The sequence below is a fragment of the Anas acuta genome, chromosome 15, assembly GCF_963932015.1.
Source record: "Anas acuta chromosome 15, bAnaAcu1.1, whole genome shotgun sequence".
In the NCBI taxonomy this organism is placed as follows: Eukaryota; Metazoa; Chordata; class Aves; order Anseriformes; family Anatidae; genus Anas; species Anas acuta.
In genome coordinates this window covers 14,712,776-14,731,188 of record NC_088993.1, presented here as the reverse complement: position 1 = coordinate 14,731,188, position 18,413 = coordinate 14,712,776, and the positions used below count along the sequence as shown (strand labels likewise).

The 18,413-nt window shown below is 57.4% G+C and overlaps 1 long non-coding RNA gene across 3 annotated transcripts; it reads left to right on the top strand.

Moving 5' to 3' along the window:
- The first annotated feature begins 964 nt into the window (after window positions 1–964).
- LOC137864613 (uncharacterized) lies at window positions 965–15,257 on the top strand. Of its 3 annotated transcripts, XR_011101574.1 has the most exons (5): window positions 965–5,250; window positions 5,340–9,740; window positions 10,172–10,503; window positions 11,884–12,025; window positions 12,223–15,257. It is a non-coding gene; the product is annotated as an uncharacterized lncRNA (long non-coding RNA). The 3 variants fall into 3 exon arrangements; XR_011101576.1 differs by lacking the exons at window positions 11,884–12,025; window positions 12,223–15,257 and adding an exon at window positions 11,503–11,790 and having other exon boundaries at window positions 5,340–10,503; XR_011101575.1 differs by lacking the exons at window positions 11,884–12,025; window positions 12,223–15,257 and adding an exon at window positions 10,616–11,790 and having other exon boundaries at window positions 5,340–10,503.
- The last annotated feature ends 3,156 nt before the right edge of the window (window positions 15,258–18,413 follow it).

The window sequence follows — 18,413 nt, the reverse complement described above, 5'->3', positions numbered from 1 at the left end:
CTGTCCGGGCAGCAGCTTGGCTGCTGAAAAAGTCATCGCAGCACGGGGTGATCCCACAGCGTGCACCATGCCCTTGGCACGGAGCTGGCACCGTGCAGCACCGCGGAGCCCTCTTCGCTTTTCCCCTTGGCACGCCTGCGCAAATCACAGGAACTCATTTCCCTGCTGCAAGGGGTATTTCGGGGTATTTTGGCAGAGGGTAGCCAGCTCAGTCTGCTTCTGAAGCATCTCGTGCCCAGGTCCTGGCTACCAACGTGGTTTTGGGATGCCTGGATTTGGAGAGCATCCCACAGATGGGATGGCGCACGGTCTCCATGTGGAGAGGTGTCTGAGCTCCTCCAGGTGAACCTGTCCCTGGGGCTGCACCTCCCAAAGCTGTTAACGAGGAAACGAGGTGGGAGAGCTTATCTGATGCCGCGTGGTGGGAACGGCCAGGGAGGGGAACGTGGTTGGGGGGCAAATGGAAGCTTCCTGCTGCCCCGACATCTTCGTGCGCCCCGTTTTGGGAGTAAATCATGCCTCTGCCAGTCAGGGAAGCTGCTAATTGCATCAGCTCTGCTGGGGGAGGATAAAGCCAAGGGGGTTTTACTGCCACTGTTATTATGTTTAATTTACTAGGGAAAAGTCGAGAGGAAGAAACAAGTCACTGCCCCTCTCGTGCCGGAGGCCCCAGCAGTTCTTGGCAGCAGGCACGCACACAGCCCGTGGCTGCTGCTCCATTTGGGTGCGTTTCTGGCAAATCTGCCCTCGGGGCTGCAGTCACCCTCCTGACAGCACCGGGCAGGTCCCGAGCCACTGGAGGGGCTGGGAAATCTTCCTTCAGTGCTGCTGGAAAGCTCTGCTGGAGCTGCTGGTCCCTTGAGCAGGGCAGAGGCCGTGCAGAGGGGTCCCCTCTGGCTTCTCAGGTGCGCACGGGCTTGGTGCAGCCCGAGGGCTGTGAGCTTCTACAGCCACGTTCCTGACGGCAGGTGACAGTCCCAAGGATGGCAAGGGGATATTTGGTGCCTCCTGGCTCTTCCACAGAATCACAGAATGGCTTGGGATGGAAGGGACCTTAAAGAGCATCTCATTCCAACCCCCTGCCGTGAGCATGACGCCTCCCACTGGCTCAGCTTGCCCAGAACCTCATCCAGCCTGGTTTTAATCACCTCCAGGGATGGAGCGTCCACAGCCTCTCCGGGCAGCCTGTTCCAGTGCCTCACTGCCCTCTGGGGGAAGAATTTCCTCCTAACATCTCCCCTAAATCCCCCTCATGTAGCTTAAAACCGTTTCCCCTTGTCCCATCGCTGCGCACCCCGACGTGGTCCCTCCATGTCCTCAGGCACTCGGAGTGCGAAGCGAGGCAGCCCCTTGCAGCAGCTCTGATCTTTGCACCAGGTTTTATCCTTTTAAACCCCAGGGTAGTGTTTCTCCATGATGAATTTGATGTTTTCAGCCGCACCTCCTAACCCCAATATCCCCCACCTTCCTCTTTCCCGTCCTGTTGAAATTGCGAGCCCATTTCCCACGGGGAGGGCGACCCCTCTGCCAGGATCAGGGTGTAGGATTTGGGGGGAATCTCCCCATTTCCAGCATAATCCTACCCGTGCCCTGCGGGCTCTGCAGGAGCACAGCCCAGCTGGCCAGCAAATGCGCGAGCAGCCCGCTGCAATCAGGCTTTAGCTGGGTGCCCCTTGTTTTAATCATTTACAGCAGGGTTAGGGCTCTGCTCTGACTGTTGTCTGCTGCTATTGCTGGTGACCGTGTCAGGGAAGGGGATCCTGCTCCGGTTTTGGGGTGTCTCACACTGTTTTTTCTCATTCACGGCTGTGCCAGCGTCTCCTCGCTCTGACGGCTGGGAGGAAACTTCCAGCTCCCCCCTCTCCAAGTCCTGCTGGTCTCGGACCGGTGCTGGGCTTCAGCTGGATGAGCTCCTCTGCCCTTCTCCGGATTTTATTCCCCTTGAAATATTTGCCTTTCAGATGAAGCTCCCCCGTGTCTGGTCCGATGGCATTTGTATTCCTCTGCCTCTCCTGGAAACGCTTCTCCAATTCAAAATTGCCTTTGGTTTGTAACCCGCCGGTGGCTCTCCAACAGCTCCAGTCATCCCGGCACCCCGGGGACCCTCCTGTGCCACTATTTTCCTTGCAGGCTGCCTCCTTGTACCCCAAATCCATCCTTGCTGAGCTGCTGCCATGGGAATGTCTCTGTGCCAAAGCCAGCGGTGACCCCAGGACAGATTTTTCCTTTCTCAAGGAAGTCAAAAGGTACCGGGGAAATCCCAAACGGAGTGGAGCTTGGGGCTGGTGCTGGGTGAATGCGGATCAGCACCGTGGTGACTTTCAGGAGCTGAAAACCTCTGGTTCCCCGATGTGAGGAGCACACTTGGTGCGTCCTTGGGCGCGTTCCTTCATCACCTCCAGGCAACGCCACCCACTGGGTCTGGTCCTGAGCAGCATCCCCTGCCCTGTGCCTGGACAGCACTCCTGCCGTGAGCTGGGGGGCTGCCAGAGAGACCCAAAGCTTCCCAAAACCAGCCTGGGCATGTGGAGAGCTTGGGGAGGTGCTGGGGGCTTTCTGGGCTCCGTTTGCAGCCCCGTCCTCCTCCGGCTGGCAAACGGCGCGGTGCTGGAGCCAGGTGATGGGCACGGGGTACCCGAACCCATCTGATAACGGCCCAGGTGCTGCCGTTCCCAGCCGGGGAGGTGGGCAGGGGGTGCTGAGCTTTGTGTCCTGGTGGTTTGCATCAGGACAGCAGCTGCTTCCCCTGCAGCAGGGGCTTGGATGGCACCGCGGGTTGTAGGGCTGCTGGGGCTGAGACGTGAGCGCAGCCAAGGTCACAGCGGTGGGGACATGGGCAGGGACGTGTCCCTTCCTTGGGCATAGTTTTGCCCAAGTGTGCCCTTGGGCACACTTGGCACGTGGCAGCCCTTTGGGGTGGTCACAAACCTTCTGTCCCCAAAAAGGGCTGACAATGGGGGCTCAACTGCTTGTCCTCCCCCCTCTTCCTTCCCTCCCCGCGTTGCTCTCCCAGCTCCGAGCTGCTGTATTTCTCTCCCCCTCTCTTTCTGCTTTGCACACCTTGAGGTAGGAACATCTGCTTTTTGTACAAAAGCTCTTTGTGTTGTACTCCCCACCCCGGGGGTTGGAGTCAGGTTCCTCCAAGAGCTGCCTCACCGTGGTGAGGACGCGCACCCCATGCCCAGCACCTCCGTGGCCCTGACCTTCCAGAGCCCCCAAAATGCTGGGGATGGAGCTGGGGGGAGCCCTTGGAGACCCCCAGGGCCGCAGCCTCCACCTTCCCCCACTATTTAGTTATTTATTGCTGGCCAAGTGCTGACGCGGGGCATTCCTCGCATCCCTGCGGGACGGGGGCTGCTCCTTCCAGATCCTGCGCCCTGGGGAGCGGCTGCGGGGCGCAGGGCAGGTGGGGTGCTGAGAGCCCCCCTGAGCAAACTGGGAGCTGTGGAAAGAGGAAAGTGGCTCTGGAGGAGAGGAGGATTGTCCCGTGGTAGTGCAGGAAGGAGGAATTTGAGGGGGAACGAGCCTGGATGATTACAGGAGTCCTGATCCATGTGGCTAGGGGTGTTGGTTTTCCATGTGCTTGGAGGTGGTTGCGCAGCACCCTTGGGTGTTCGGGTTGGTGCTCCAGACCCTCCTGCTTGGTCACCGAGGTTGGGACACCCTGGGGGGGGGCTCTGATCCCAGGTACCCATCACACAGGGGGCACAGCAGGAGCGATGGAGCCCCCTGCTCGTCCCACGCTGGACTCCGGTGAGGAAGGCGAGTGGCAGCTTCGGGTATCTCCTCCTTTCCCCGGGCTTTTCCTTGGCTTGTCTGAATAATTTAACTAAAAACTCTGCCTCGCGAATAAATACGGGATAATTGCTAACAGCTCGCAGACGATCCTCAGCCGGAGGAAGGCTAAACTCGCCGTGAATTATTTATCCGCTATGAATTATTTGCTCCGCTCTGTCATGGAAGAAAAAAATAAAAACAAAAACCTCTTCCCGAGCCCTGCCTACAAGCAGCTGGGTAGAGGCTGACCCTGGGGCAGGTCCAGCCCCTGCCCTACAGCCCCTGGGCCAGATTCTGCTCCTGCTGCTGCAGGAGGGATGCGGCCGGTGCTGCTCAGCCTCTCCAACCCTTCCTCTGTGTGCTGCGTCCTGCTCCAGCCCTGCTCGAGGCACGGCTCCGTCTGGGGAGGTTTGGAGCAATGTGACACCTGCTGCGTGCAGGGACGTGGATACGGGCACGGGGAGATTTTTATCTTGGTCCCCAGCTCTTTGTCTCTGTAGCACCTCGGGGTGAGACCCGCAGGCTTCGCCGGGACGTGGGGTGCACCCGGATCTCCCCTCTCTGCTTTCTGCCCAATGCTCGCGTGCTGTGGGAGAAGAAACCAGGGGTTGGAGCTCCTCGTCTGGAAGCATCGAGCCATTTGGGGAAAAGCCAGCTCAGCTCCGGACCCCTGCGTCCCCGTGTGCACAGCGCTGAAGGTACGGAGCTGCTCCATCTTTACCATTTATTTTCTGCTTTGGCAAACCCCTCTCCATGCTGTGTTACCCCATCCTTCGGAGCTGCCCTGGCTGGGGGAGCCCAAACCCCAAACCCAGCTCCATCCGTGCTGCCTGCCCACCCCAGAGCCCTGCAGAACCCAGGGAGGGGATCCAGACCCGGGGTTCCTGCGGGATGCTCACATGCTAAACGTGGTGACACCACGAAACAGCCTGTAATGAAGTCTCAGCGTGCTCTGCAACAAATGCCCCTGGGCTGAGCCAGCTGCCTGGGAGCTCTCCAGCAGCACAGAGATGTGCAAGACACCCAGCAGACAGGGGGGGACATTGGGGACCCCGTGCCCTTCCCTCACCCCAGGAATGCAGACAGCAAAATGCCCTTGGAGGTGAGGAGCCTCCCGGGCGCAGCCTGGGCTCACCAACTCCATTTGCATCCAAAAGGGGGAAAAAAAAAATAAATGAGGAGGGAGATCGATGCTGGAAGTGTTTCACTCGCCCCGGTTCCCGTGTTCCTTTGGGGGTGCAGCCTCCAGGTGGGATTTTATACCCTCCAAGGATATAAATCGGGGGGAAGGTGATGGGTGGAGGGGAGCAGCACCGGATTTACGCCCGTGCCTGGTCCCTGCAGGTCGCCATGCGCCCCACGAGGGGCACCAGCACCCTCCGACCCCGGTGCCACTGTGCCAGCTTCATCCCATCCCTCCTCATCCCCATGGAGCACCCTCAATGCATCACCATGTGGGTGCCCCTCTGCCAGGTGCGTGTGCGGCTGCAAGGAGTTTTTGGGGGTTTTCGTCCCTGTTTGGTGACTTTAGGTCACCCTTCTGGATTTGCTCCTTTCTGCAGGCGTTGAGGAAGCTGAAGCCACCCTGCAGCAAAGCGCATCCACCCAGACACCAGCCCTAAATTGAGGCATTTTTGGGGTCCCCCCTGGCTGGGTAGAGAAAAAGGTTTTGGAGCCACTCCCAGCGTGGCTCTCCCCATCCCAGGACCCTGGGGGACTTGATACTGGTGGGACTGGTGTCCTCCTGGAGGATGGGGAGACTCCTCGGGGGGAAAATCCTCCCCCGTGGGCATTGAAGGGCACCCGGGTGGTGATGCTGGGGGGTGAGGGGCTGGGGCCCGTGGCCGGGGGGCTGTTGTTATTCCTCTCGTGTAGCAGGAAGGATTTCGGCGAGTGCCATAAACCCGTCACGTGGGCAGAGCCTGGGTGAGCTCTAATTGCTTCTATTTGCATAATGAGGCGAGGCTCAGCATCCTGCTGATATTTGAAAGGAGAAAATCAAAATCAGCTCGAGATAAACAACCTACCCCCGCTCCTCATTTGATCGTTCCCCCCCTCCCAAAGCTGGATGCGGGTTTTTGATTTGATTTGATTTTTTTTTTTCCAGCTCCTGGGCCCCCAGGGAGCCCCCAGCCCTATCTCCCTGGGGACCACGACCACCAGCACCCCTCGGCTGTGCCAGCACCCCACTGCTCCCAGCAGGAGCCCCGTGCTGGTGGCGAGGTGCTGCGGGCACTTGGTGGCTCCTGGCGCACGGAGGTTTGGTTTCACCCCCGTGCCGATGCTGTCCTGGCTGGGAGCTGGCTTGTGGGTGGAAGCAAAGCTGTTGGGGTGCCGAGGAGCCAGGTTTGGGGCACATTGGGGCAGTTTGGGGCCGGGTATCCCCCGTTTTCCCAGGGCGAAGGGCCTGGCACCGTGCGGTGCCGGAGGGTCTGCGCTGAACATTTTTGGTGGGGAGCTCCTGAGTGAGAGCCCAGCAGATGTCACTACAGCCTGTGCGATGGGGACAGGAGGGCTGCTGGGGACACGTCCCGCTGGGGGGACACGGCCCAGACGGGGCTCAGCACCGCTCACACACCCCACAGTGCTCCCCAGCTCCGTGCGCGCTGCTTCGGACCCCGTGCGAGCCCCCAGCGGTGGCAGAAAGGGCTCCGCTTGCACCCCTGCTGCTGCTGCCTCCTTCCTCGGGGCCTCGGAGCTCCTGGAGGAAGGGCTGATGTCCCCCTGAGCTGGGCTGTGACACCTCCCTGTGTCCCCATCCTGGGGACATCCTCGCTCCCCTTGGCCCCCGGGCGCTTTCCGTCCGTGCGGCCGCATCCGGGGGTCCCCTGGGTGCTGGGGGATGGCTGGGAGCTGCTGGGGGCTCAGCCTGGAGGGATGGAGCCGAGCAGCTCCCCCAGACCATCAGGGTGCATCAGAGACAGGGCTCAGCATCCTCCTGCCACCACTTCCCAGGGCTCCAGGGCAGCAAAAAAAAATCCCGGGATGTCTCCATGCATGGGGGCTCCTGCGCATCCATCCCACCCCAGCAGCACGTTTTGTTTTTTCCCCCCTTCCCATGAAGGAGCTGCTCCCGTCCTCGCTGCTCTGCTGGGGCTGCAGCTCCTGGGGGCCGCCCGCAGCCCCGTCACCACCACGTCACGTTGGGCATTTGCAGCTAATTTTTTATTTCTCCCTCCCCAGGTCTGTCCCCATCGCAGCCACCACCACCGGCCCGGCTCTCCAGCAGGTTTGCTCCCCGAGAGGTGCCAGAGCCTTCATTGCGATGCACGCCGTGATGCCGACGAGTCCATTAGGGGGATTAATTTGGATGGCATTTAATAAACAGCCACTCGGAGGGGTTAAAAAAAATAAAAATAAAGAAGCCACATGTGGATGCGGGAGGGGAAGGGGGGGGTGATAAAATAGAGAGGAGTCGCAGTTTTGTGCACGGTAAGAGGGGGCAGGATTAAAACACATGTGGAAGGGGCCGAGCACTTTGGGTTCACGTTCCCCTGGTTGTTTTGGGAAAACCCCAGGCTGAAATTTTGGGATGGGGGCAAATCAGGGCTGGGAGAGGGGGGGGGATCCAGCCCCAGCCTGATCCAAGGCAGCCGCGGTGGGGCCGGGGGGGCTCGGAGGCCGTTGGTGCCCATATGGTGTGTATTACAAGCTCCTTTCTAGTTGTAAAGATTAATTTAAAGCCTTTCTCACCTCCCCCCCATCCCTCTTTCATTGACAAATGAACATCTGGGCTGAATGCTGCCCAGATCCTAATCAAAGCATTTTTGCAGGGGCGCTGTCTGCGTTTAGGGCTATCTGCGCCCCCGCTTCGATGCGCTCGGCCATTCTGCCCGCATGCACCCTGCGCTGGTATTTATGGTGCACACTTGGGTTTTTAACCTGATTTTGCTCTTTAATGCAATTTTTCTCTTTGCCTTCCCATCCGCTGTGGTTTAACGCCGCCCTGGCTGTATGGGAGTGAGGGCACAATGGGGTTTCTTTCCCCTTTTCATGGTGGATTATTGATGATGAGCAAAAAAAATGGATTTTTTGGCTACGTGGGTTGATGGGAGGGGATCCCAAATCCCCAGTGAGCATCTCTGCTCACCCCAAAGCATCATCAGTAGCCATTCTCCAACCCAGGTGAAACACCGAGGGTTCCCCCTGCTCGGGGGAGGCTTTTGGGGTCTGGCCTTTGGGATTTAATTTGATTTGAGTACCTGGCCAGAGTGGGGCTGTCTTTCTGCTCTTGTTTAAAGTGGGTTTGCTGGTGTCTTTGGTTTTGTAGATGCTCGGCCTGGTGCAAAAGTTCCTGTCCATATAGGAAGCTGTCCGTATAGGAAACCGTCCATATAGGAAGCCGTTCCCCTGCAGACTCCCACATGGGATTTAAAGGATTCATATTTAAAACCTGGCTGGGATGTTGGGTGACATTGGTCATGGCGCAGGTGGAGAGGAAAGGAGGGTGCCTGAGGCTGTAGGTGAGGAAAAAAGAGGAGGAAAGTCCCTTTTGGGTGAATACAGTGTGACATGGAGGAGATGCAGTGCGGGGTCCCCTGTGTCCATCCCTGTCCCAGCCTCTTGCACAGAAGGGAGCTGGGCAGTGAAGGAGGACAAATTTTGGGGAACACGGAGCACGTTCCTTTCTGTAGGTCGGGTGTGAGCAAACAGGAGGAGGGGAAGGGGCTGGGGAAGGGGGATTGGGCTCGAAGCAGAGCTCCTGGGGCCGGGTACCCCTGAGGACGCACGGATCAGGGTGCTTAAAACATCGAGGAGAGGTCTTGTTTGTACAGCAAGCGTGTGGGGTAGTGGGGATATTGATTAAAAATGTTATCCTAAGAGAGACAGAAACCATTGTGGTGGAAAGGGCTCGCTTCTAGGGTGGCCCAAATCCTGCCGGCTGGTGCCAATGGGGACTCCTATAAATTAATAGGTATTTTAGCCAATATGTGCCCCCCATGTGCACAGGGACTTCTTGTCCCACTCTCTCTGTTTTGGAGGCTGCCCTCTGCACATCGTGGCCGAGGAGGCTTTTTGGGGTGGTGGAAGAGGGAGGCGATGGGTCCTGGGGTGTCCCACGGTGTCCCCATGGAGGAGGACGCGGTACCCAGCACCTCCATCTCCAAAAGTGCCCCCGGTGCCATGCATCGGGCAGGCACTGCCCTGCTCCGTGAGCTGCTGCTGAGCGGGGATTTGCTGCTGGAACTCCGCTCAGAAAGTCACTTCCAGCCTTTTCTCATTTCTCCTGGATTTAAGGCAGCTTCCAAATTCCTGCGCAGCCAAATCCTCGCTGGGGCTGCCAGGAAACCCAGCCAGAAACGAGTACGTGCTGTTTCTGTACCCGCAGCGCATCCAGGATTCCTGTTATTCCGCGGCTGACGAGGACAGGCAGCAGCCCCGGTCCTCCCCACACCATCCCGGTGCTGTCACATCCCTGCCACACGTCTGCGGATCGGGGATCACAGGCCAGGGGGGACCCCGCTGCGCCGTCCCCTTCCCTGACACCTGGGCTCATCCCGTGCCCAAAACTCGAGGTGATGGGGACAGTCCCGCCGGCTCCGTGCCAGGCCCCTGCTGCTCAGCAGCCATCGCTGAACTTTATTTATTTTTTTGGGGTATTTTTAACCCGAAAACCCACCCCAGATTCCCTAAACTTTACCCGCCCGCCCTCCCCGTAACCTCGCCGCCTTCCCCAAGCGTGGAAGCGCGTTGGCTTTATCTGCTCCCGCGCAGGATTTATTATCCCCAGGACTTCCTGTGCTTTCTTTCAACATGCTCTATTTCTCCTCGCGAGCAATAAATCAAAACTGTTTGTTTCGGGTTGCTTCTTTTCTAATAAATAAATAAATAAATAAATTATTATTATTTTTTTCTAATTTCTTCCTCCATAGCGCTGGTGCCGTGGGGAGCACCTGGCAGCCCCGGGGGTTTTGGGATGAGCCGGAGGTGCAGGGGAGATGCGGAGAAGCCCCGAGGCTACGGTGAGGGCACATCTTGGGTGTCCACGTGAAACACCCCCGGGAATTGGGTTGGGGAGGACGGGAAAACCTTGCAGACTAAACACCGCTCCCCATGCCCAAAGGATGAGGGCCGGAGCCCCCCGGTCATGGTTGGGGTTTCCCGTTGAAGCCTTCCCAGCGTGACCCCAAACCACTTTCCTGCCTCCTCCTGGGGAGGGGAACGGATCCACGCAGCGAAGCGCACGGGGCCACACCGAGCATCCTCCCCCTGACCCCGGGGGCTTCTCCTTTGGGGTCCCCATGGCCGAGCCCACCCGCGGGACGCAGCGGCTCGGCTCTGCCCACCGCTGAGTCACACCAAACCTTGTTGTGCTGCGGGCGCTCAGCATGCCGGGTGCTCTGCCTCTGTGCCTCGCTCTGTGTTTATTGGTTTTTTATTTTTTTTTTTGGAGGACTTTGGTATGAACCCAGCTGGGATCCTGACCTTCCTGCAGTGCTTTCCTCACCTGGAGGCATTTTTTATTTTTTTTTTTCCCCTCTCCCCTTGTGCAGCGTTGGCTCTGCAAACCGCGCCGGCCGCCTGGGAAGCAGCCTGGTCACGCTCCCAGCGCCGAATTTTTGGGGGATTATTATTTTCCAGCGGCTCTTATACAACGGCAGAGGAAGCCTGCAGGGTTTCCACCGCCCCTCGCCAGCGCCGCGCGTGCTGGTTTGGGCACGCCTGCGACAGCGTGGGTGCGCCTGGGGGTGCAGGGAGCAAACAGGATCCACCAGGAGACTTTGGGTAAAAAAAAAAAACAAATGGTGAAGGATTTATGCATTATGCTCTCTATATAACTGCCTTTTTTAACTTAAAAAAAAAAAGAAATTATTATTTTTCCTGGAAACGGGTGCAGGGAGCAGCCCTCGCCTCGACCGCCGCAAGCTTTCCCGTGACTTTTCACGCTCCCATCCCTCTCTCGCAGCGCCGACCCCTGGGTGGCTCTCTGGAAAGCAAATTTCTTTTCTTTTTTATTTTTTTTTCTTTTCTTTTCTTTCTTTCTTTTTTTTTTTTTTATTCTTTTGATTGGTTTAGTTTGGAAGCCGGGATGGAAAATTATTTCCAAGCCCCAAATTAGAAACAGAATAATAATAAAGCGCCTTGTTTTGGTGGGGGCGGCGTGTGTCATCCCGCAGCAATGAGAAGCTCGTGCTGAAGAGCAGCAGAGAGCTGCGATTTATTTTCTTAGCGCTGCCCGAAGGAGCGGCCCCGGCTCCCCAGCGACGCTCTCGCTGCCTCTGCTCTGAGCCATGGGGACGGCCGGGGGGACCCGCAGCCGGGTGCCCTTCCCTAGCGGGGAAAGTGTCGCCCGGTTTTGTTGTCATTGCGCTTGGTTTTGCTGGGAGAAGGGGACGGCGCCGGGCAGTTTTGTGCCATGAAATTTCCTCCCCGGCTCTATCCGAGGGTTTGCTCGCTGGGGTGTGGAGAGGTTACGTGCTGGGAGCCGGTTTCTTACTGGGATTTTATTTTTTTTTTTTTCAGTGCGTCAGGACAGGGATTTCGCCGTGGGTTGCTCTGTGTTCCCTTCCCCAGAAAACATCGGGTCCTAGGAAAATGGGGTTGGACTCTTGGAAAAAGCAGTTTGCCCAGGGCAGCTGCTGTTCCTGCGCGGGATGGGCTCGTTCCCAGCCGTGTCCCTGCGGTCACCGGCCGCTGCTGGCCACTCCGGCCCTGGGAGATGCTGGGGATGAAGGTTTTCTGCTGCCTTTTGCCCTCCCTAGTGCTCTCCTGGTCTCTCCATAGCAATGTGCCACCCCAAAACCTCCCCAGCTGCCCCATGGAGAGAGCTGCCTGCGGTGGGACCTCAGCCCCGGGTACAGGCCAAACCTCCACATGTACAGTGCCAGGCAGTGCCAAAAAAACGTTAAAAATAAGACTTTAAAAAATTGCAAGGAATTCTCCTGGCATTCATGAACTGCTCAGGGGCAGGGGAGCCTTCCCCCTGCTGCATTTTTCACCTTGCACACCCATGGCCACGGCGGGTGCTGGGGTGGCCTTTGGGGTGCCCTCGGCCGGGAGCACATTTTGGGGGGGGGGGAGCACATTTTGGGGGGGGGGAGCGGTCTGCGTGGAGCCAGCCCCCGCGCTTTAATAAGGCGCTTATTGTATGTTAAATATCACCAGCTTATAGGAAACATGTGTCCCGAGGATTAACAGCCGTGTAAAAGATAAAGCAGCCAGTCGAAGCTCCAGCCAGCGTGTTTCAAAGAGCCCGCTGCTGTCGCGCCGGGCAAGAACCGGGGCGAGAGGGAAGGGGATGGGGAAGGTAAAATTTGGGCAGCAGATCACCCCGTCCCCATAACACCGGGCTGGGGACCGAGCTGCTGCTGCTGGCTTTGCTCCCTGGGGATGTGAGCGCAGAGCAGCGTCCAACCTCTGTCCCTCTGCCCCATTTCTTCCACCTCTCCCCCTTCTTTTCCTTTTTTTTTTTATTTATTATTTTTTATTTCTGTATTTTCCCAGGCCCCAATTTCTCCCCCGTTGAGGCAAACGCTTCGGTTAATTAGCGAAACGTGGCCAAGACCGTGATTAATGTCCCGGGAGGAGATCTCGCTGCCTTTGTGCAGGCGAGGACTGACTTCTGCTCTTAAAGGTTTTATTAAAAATAAAGGGAGCCGGGGACGGGCGAGCGCAGCGTGCGCCCTGCCTGGAGTTACGGGGTTGGAGAGGGGGGACGCGGGCGGATCGGGGTCACTGTTGGAAGGAGGGGGCTCGTATTTCCCTGCCTCGGTGTGTGACGGTCACCGTGGTGTCTGGCCTTGGCAGAGCGAAAGGCGGAAAGCGCCGCTGAATGGGGGCTTTATTCCTGCAGGGGCAGGTAACCCAATCCCCCCGGCCAGAAGGATCCCTGCGTGGGTGCGTGCCAAGGGGGGATTTAGGGAGGGGATGCTTGGGGTGGGCATCCCAAATTGGGGCTGAGTCCGGCATCACATTAGGGTGGTGAGGAGGGGGCACCAGGGCAGGGTCCCCATCCCAGTCCTGCTGAGGGCAGTTCTGGCAGCAGGGCCAGAGGCACCCGCACCCTATGGCCAGGCTCGAGCCCCTAACGGGACACCCCTAACACGGTTTGCCGTGTGCCAAACCCCACCATCTGAGCCAAATCCCTACAAATCCACCCCCAAACCACCCCCCTTTGCAGCAGGCTCTCACAAAACCCCCACGACCCTACCACCACCCCATGACCCAGACCCAGCAGCATCGCACGGGACGTGCCAAAATCCCAGCGGCGGGGCAGGGACAGGACCAGAGGGAGCTCCAGCTCCGGCTCTCCTCATTATAATCATAATAATTATGAAAAATCTGAAATCTTGAGAAACTCCAAAAGCCAGCAGCCATCTGCAACCCATCCCGGGGGGGCCGGAGGGAGCCTCGGTGGGGGCTGCGTGCGGCCGGGTGCGCTCGGCGAGGTTTTTTTCCCCGCAGTAAGCAGGCCCCCGGGCTTTAATGAGCTATTTGTAAAACTGGCTCTGGATAAACAAGAGGCCGTGTGTCAGGCTGGAGGCGGCCTCGCAGGGCTCGGCGGCGCTGGGTGGGACCTCAGCGCAGAAATATTTTCAAGATAAACAGAGGAAAAGGAGTCCTGGAGGAGGAGGAGGAGGCCGGAGCCGCTGGCAGCGGCACGCCGCTCCTCTCCGAGATATTTTGGGGCAGGGACTTGGCTTTCTGCACGCCGTGGCTGAAAGATGCCTTTTTTTTTCTTTATTTTTTCTTTTTTTTTCTTTTTTTTTTATTTTTTTTCCTCCAAGGGGAACCTCGAGCGCTGCCGGGTCAGAACTAACCCCCCCAGGTGCTTTGCAGGAAAGCCCTGTATGGGGGTATGGGGGGGAGAGGTGCAAAGCAGGGGGTTGGTTGGGGTGTTTTGGGGTACGGGAGAGCCCCCCCGGGATCCCCCACAGCTCTTCCATCCCCACGGGTGGGTAGGGGCAAGGCTGTGCCCCTCCATCCATCCCTGCCCTCCTCAGCAGCAGCAGCTCAGGGGGATGCTCTGGGGAGGGGGCACGGGGGCAGGATCACACCCTTGGGGGCCCCGTGGGTTCCCACCACCTTTTCCCAGTACCGATGGCCAAAACCCATCTGCTGGGGGTGCCCCAGGGGTGCCCAGGACCCCAGTGCCCCCCCTGCCCTGCACGGTGCCAATCTGCCCCCCACCCCAAAATGCTAAAAAGAGGGCAAAGAGGGGTGGGAGAAGCCGACCCCAATCCTGCCCCCAATGGGTCCTGCCCCATCACCAGCCTTCCCCGTGCTGCTTTGGGGCCACGGCTGCAGAGATCTGCCCGGTATCTGCCTCTCCTCCCCACCCCCAGCAAATTTAATTAAAAGTCATTCAGATTCCTTTGAAAGAAAATGTCATCCGTCGACACAATTACACTTTAACTAACCAAAGCTGTTACAGTTCCTATATATATTGGAATCAGGCTGTCGTTATTAGTTCTAAGTAAGTAATTTATTCCCATTATTGTGTTCAAATTACAGGATATTACCCCCTGGGGAAATAATCCTGTTATTTGAAATGTAAAAAAGAATTCACATGGACAACAATGGATTCCTGAACGAACCTAACAACAGTCCCGAATCCAGGCGCAGCAGCGGCTAGAAATCCAGAAAGTTGCTTTTAAAAATGTGTTTTCTCCTCTTTTCCTCCTCCCACCCCGGCGGAGGTAAACAGGGCTCCTCCTCTCCGCCAAAAACCTCTATTTATTGGGGGAGCGGGGCCGAATCTGCAGGAATTTGGCGGGGAGCAGGGGCCGAGCTGCAGCCCCGCGGGGGTCCCGTGGGGGTTTTTGCAGCATCGCTCCCTTCATCGCCATCTCCTTGGGAGAAGCCAAATTAAAAGCTCGTCCCCGCGCCACCCAAACACCAGCAAGTCATTTGGACCCCCGAAAGGAAAAAAAAAAAAGGGGGGGAAAAAAAAAAAAAAAAAAAGGCAAGAAAAGAAAGAGAAAGAGGAGGAAGAGGGAGGGGAGGGAGGAAAATCAGATACACTTGTAACCTGATTACAGCAGCCAGCTATGTGTGCAAAATCACAATGCAGCTCTATAATTAAATCTCTCTTTCCCCCTCCTGCCGAGCTCTTTCCTCTAACAGCCACGGTACAAAAACAGTCGTTAGGACATCAAATTCCAGCTCCGACAAGAGGGGACTTTTTTTTTTCTTTTTTTTTCTTTTTTTTTTTTTTTTGTCTCTAGCCGCTCGGCTCGTCTTTAAGGAAATCATAATTATCGGCCCGCTGCCTGCGGAGCTTTGTGGGGCAGAAAGGGCTCGCCTCGCCGAACCCCGCTGCTCATCGGGGCGTGGGGACGCCCGTCCCGGGTCCTGCATCACACCCGGGGCCACGAGGAGCATTGGGGACATGGGAAGGGACAGCCAAGGGACACCCTCACCGGGGGGTGGAGGCGAAAGGACACTGTGGGGTCTCACACTGGGGTTGGGGAGCCCTCTCCAACAGCCCCCAGGTGCTCGGACCGGGGATGTTTCCACCAAATTTGCCCCCATGGGGTCCTTCCAGTGTGTTTGGGTTGGCCATGGGGTGCTGTGATGTGCCCATGGGGTGCTGTGATGTGCCCATGGGGTGCTGTGGTGTGCCCATGGGGTGCCGTGACGGCTTGGTGGGTGCACGGAGCACCCCAAGGACAGGAGGAGCCAGTGGCACCGAGGGTCTCCCTGTGCGCCCCTTATTGCTGCCGATTTTTTGGTGTTCATCCCGGCGGGCTCTCTCCAGACGTGCTTTTGCCGGCAGCAGCAGGCCGGGCTCAGCTTTGGGGCCCGTTTCCCTGTGGGTCGGGCTCTTTTTTTGGGGTGTTTTTGGGGTTGGGTTTTGCCTCTGCTCTTCCTTTCCACCAGCGGGGCCGGGGCGCTGAGCTGCGTGCGGTGACGGCGCGGCTGGGGCAGCGTCCCTGGGGAGGGCGAGGAAAAAAAAATACAGCCCTGGGGGGACCGTGGTGGGACCTGGCACGAGAAATCGCCACGGGGGGGTGGGGTGCGGGGATGGTGCCTGTCACGATAGGGCAGGGTCCTTGGATGGCTCCTTGTCACGATAGGGCAGGGCGCACGGACAGGGCGCACGGGCAGCACCTCGGGACAGGGCAGGGTCCACGGATGGTTCCTTGTCGTGACATGTTGCATGTCACGACAGGCAGGCACGTAGAAGGGGACACCGGTTTTACCCCAAACCCTAAATTTTATCCCAAATCGGATGCTCTCTCCCAGCCCCATCCGATCCCAAAATGACAGATCCAGGGAACCCCCCCAGGGCACGGGTTGGCACAGGGCTCACCCTGCACAGCCCGGCACACGGGTGCCAAAAACCTCCAGTTGTGACACCAGGCATTATAGGGGGGCTATATTTTGGGGTATTTCCCCTACATTTCCCCACTAAACCACATTTTTCACTCCCCGGGGTGTGAGCAGCCCCGGGATCTGCGCTCCTCCCCAGCCATCCGCGGGTGGTGGGTGCCAGCCCCCATCCTGCCTGGGTGGGTTTTTTAATTTTTATTTATTTTTGCCTGATTTTGGAAGAAAAAAAAAGCTTTTTATTGGGTAAAAGATGAGGAAAAAAAAAAAAAAAGCAAAAAATAACACCCAAACCAAAACACAAGCCAAGAAGCCAGCCCTGCTCCACCAAACACCCCGGGATCCTTCACCTGCTTCCTGGGGATCTCCCTACGGGACCCCCCCACCGGGATGCAGCGAGGATGGGGGGGTCGCATGCCCCCCAAATTTATCCTGGTATTGGGATGCGTTGCACCAGGGACCCCTTTTTGCCTTCAAATCCCATCCATGCTGTGCCACCCCCTGGGGGGGGGGTGTTATTTGGGGTGGGGGGATCCCTGCTCTGCTTTGGTGATGTGGGAAAGGAATTGAGCCCCCCCTTTAGCCCCCCCAAGGCTTCATCCCCCCAAAAGCAAGGGAAAGGAGATTTTTTTTTGGGGGGGGGGGGACAGTTTGTTTTGCCTCTCATCTCCAGGCTGATCCCCTCTGTTCCCATTGCCCCCCCCCACAAGGGGCAGAGAAAAAGTAAAAAGGGGCTGAGAAAGGGGGGGGGGGGGGGGGGGGAGAAAAAAGGGGGGAGAAAAAAAAACGGGGAGAAAAAAAAATGAAAAAGTGGAAAATTGGAATAATAAGGAAAAAAAAGGAAAAAAGGGGAAATGAATGAATTAATAATAATAAATTAAAGCACTAATGAAGGGGCAGAGCAGGAGGTGGGGGGTGTCCCCCCCCCCCCGGGCTGGGGGCAGGCGGCACCGTGGGAACCTGCCCGAGGGGGGGGCACGAGCGAACGGCTCCCCCCCAAAAAATGATAAAAAATCGGCGTTTTGGGAAAAAAAAACGGTGATTTCAGGCAGAAAACGTGAGAGCCCCCCCCCAAGCGTGGTGCCCCCCCCCCGGAGGGGCTGCTGCTGGGGGTGGGGGTGGGGGGGTGAGGGGATAACGGGGGGGGGTTTAATGGGGAAAGCGGTGAGAAAAGGCGATCCTAAAAATTAAATTAAATTAAACGAGAGCTGCACGGGGGGGTGGGGGGGGATTTTTAACCGGGGGGGGGGGCTCTGGGGGCTTTTTGCAGCCCTGCCCCAGCCCCGGAGCTGCTGCTGCAAAATGGCTCCGGCCGGGGGAGGAGGGAAAGGAGGAGGAGGAGGAGGAAGGGCTTGGGAGGGGTGGGGGGGGGCGGGGGGGGGGGCAGCCTTTTTATTAGCATTTCCCTGATTTATGGCATTTAGGGCACGCCAACCCCCCCCCGGCCCGGGGACAGCGGCGGGGAGGTCCGGGCGTGAAGGCATTAAACATTTATCAAATATGCTTTTAAAGCCACATAAAAGCGATTAAGCCATTAATATCCCCCCCCTCCTATTTTTTTTTATATATTTTATATATTTTTTATTTTTTTTTATTATTTTTTTTTTCGGGCTGCTGCAGGAGAAAGGGAAAAAAGGGAAAAAAAAAAAAGGAAAAAAAAAAAGCAGCGGGGTTTGAGCCCTCGGCTCTGACGCAGCCGGCTCTGGGATATAAATAAAACCCCATTTTTTTTTCTATAAATACGGATTTTATTTTTTTTTTTTTTTTTTTGCCTTAAATCCGGCGCCTCGCGGAACGCCAGGAACGCGGCGCCGCTTTACAAAAAATGGGGGAAAAAAAGAAAAAAAAAGGGAAAAAAAATAAATAAAGTGCGGGGGGGGTCCCGAGCCTCCCCCCCACCCCCCACCCAGCGATTTTTGGGGTGATTTCACCCGGATTTTGGCCGGGGACAGCCTGGAAACGCCCGGCGGCGGCTGCGGGCGGCTCGAAACCCCTGGGGGGGGGCATGGGGGGGGGTTGATTATTTTTATTTTATTTTATTTTATTTAGATCGGGATGAAATCGGATTTTCTCCTCCCCCCCCTCCCCTGTCGAAACCCGGTTTTGGGGTTTTAATTCCGAAATAAATGGGGAATTTGGGGGGATGGAGGGGCCGGGGGGGGGCATTGAAAAGGGAAAGCGGGGCTGGATTTTATTTTTATTTTTTTTATTTTTGGGGGGGGGGGGGGGGCAGCTTTTTCCTGCCTTCTTCCCGCGGCTGGGAAAAAATAAATAAATCCAAAAAACCCCGAGTTTTGGTTCAATCCGGGGGGGCGCTGTGCGTGCCCCCCCCCCCAGCGGGCAGCCCGGCGGTGTCGCTTTGC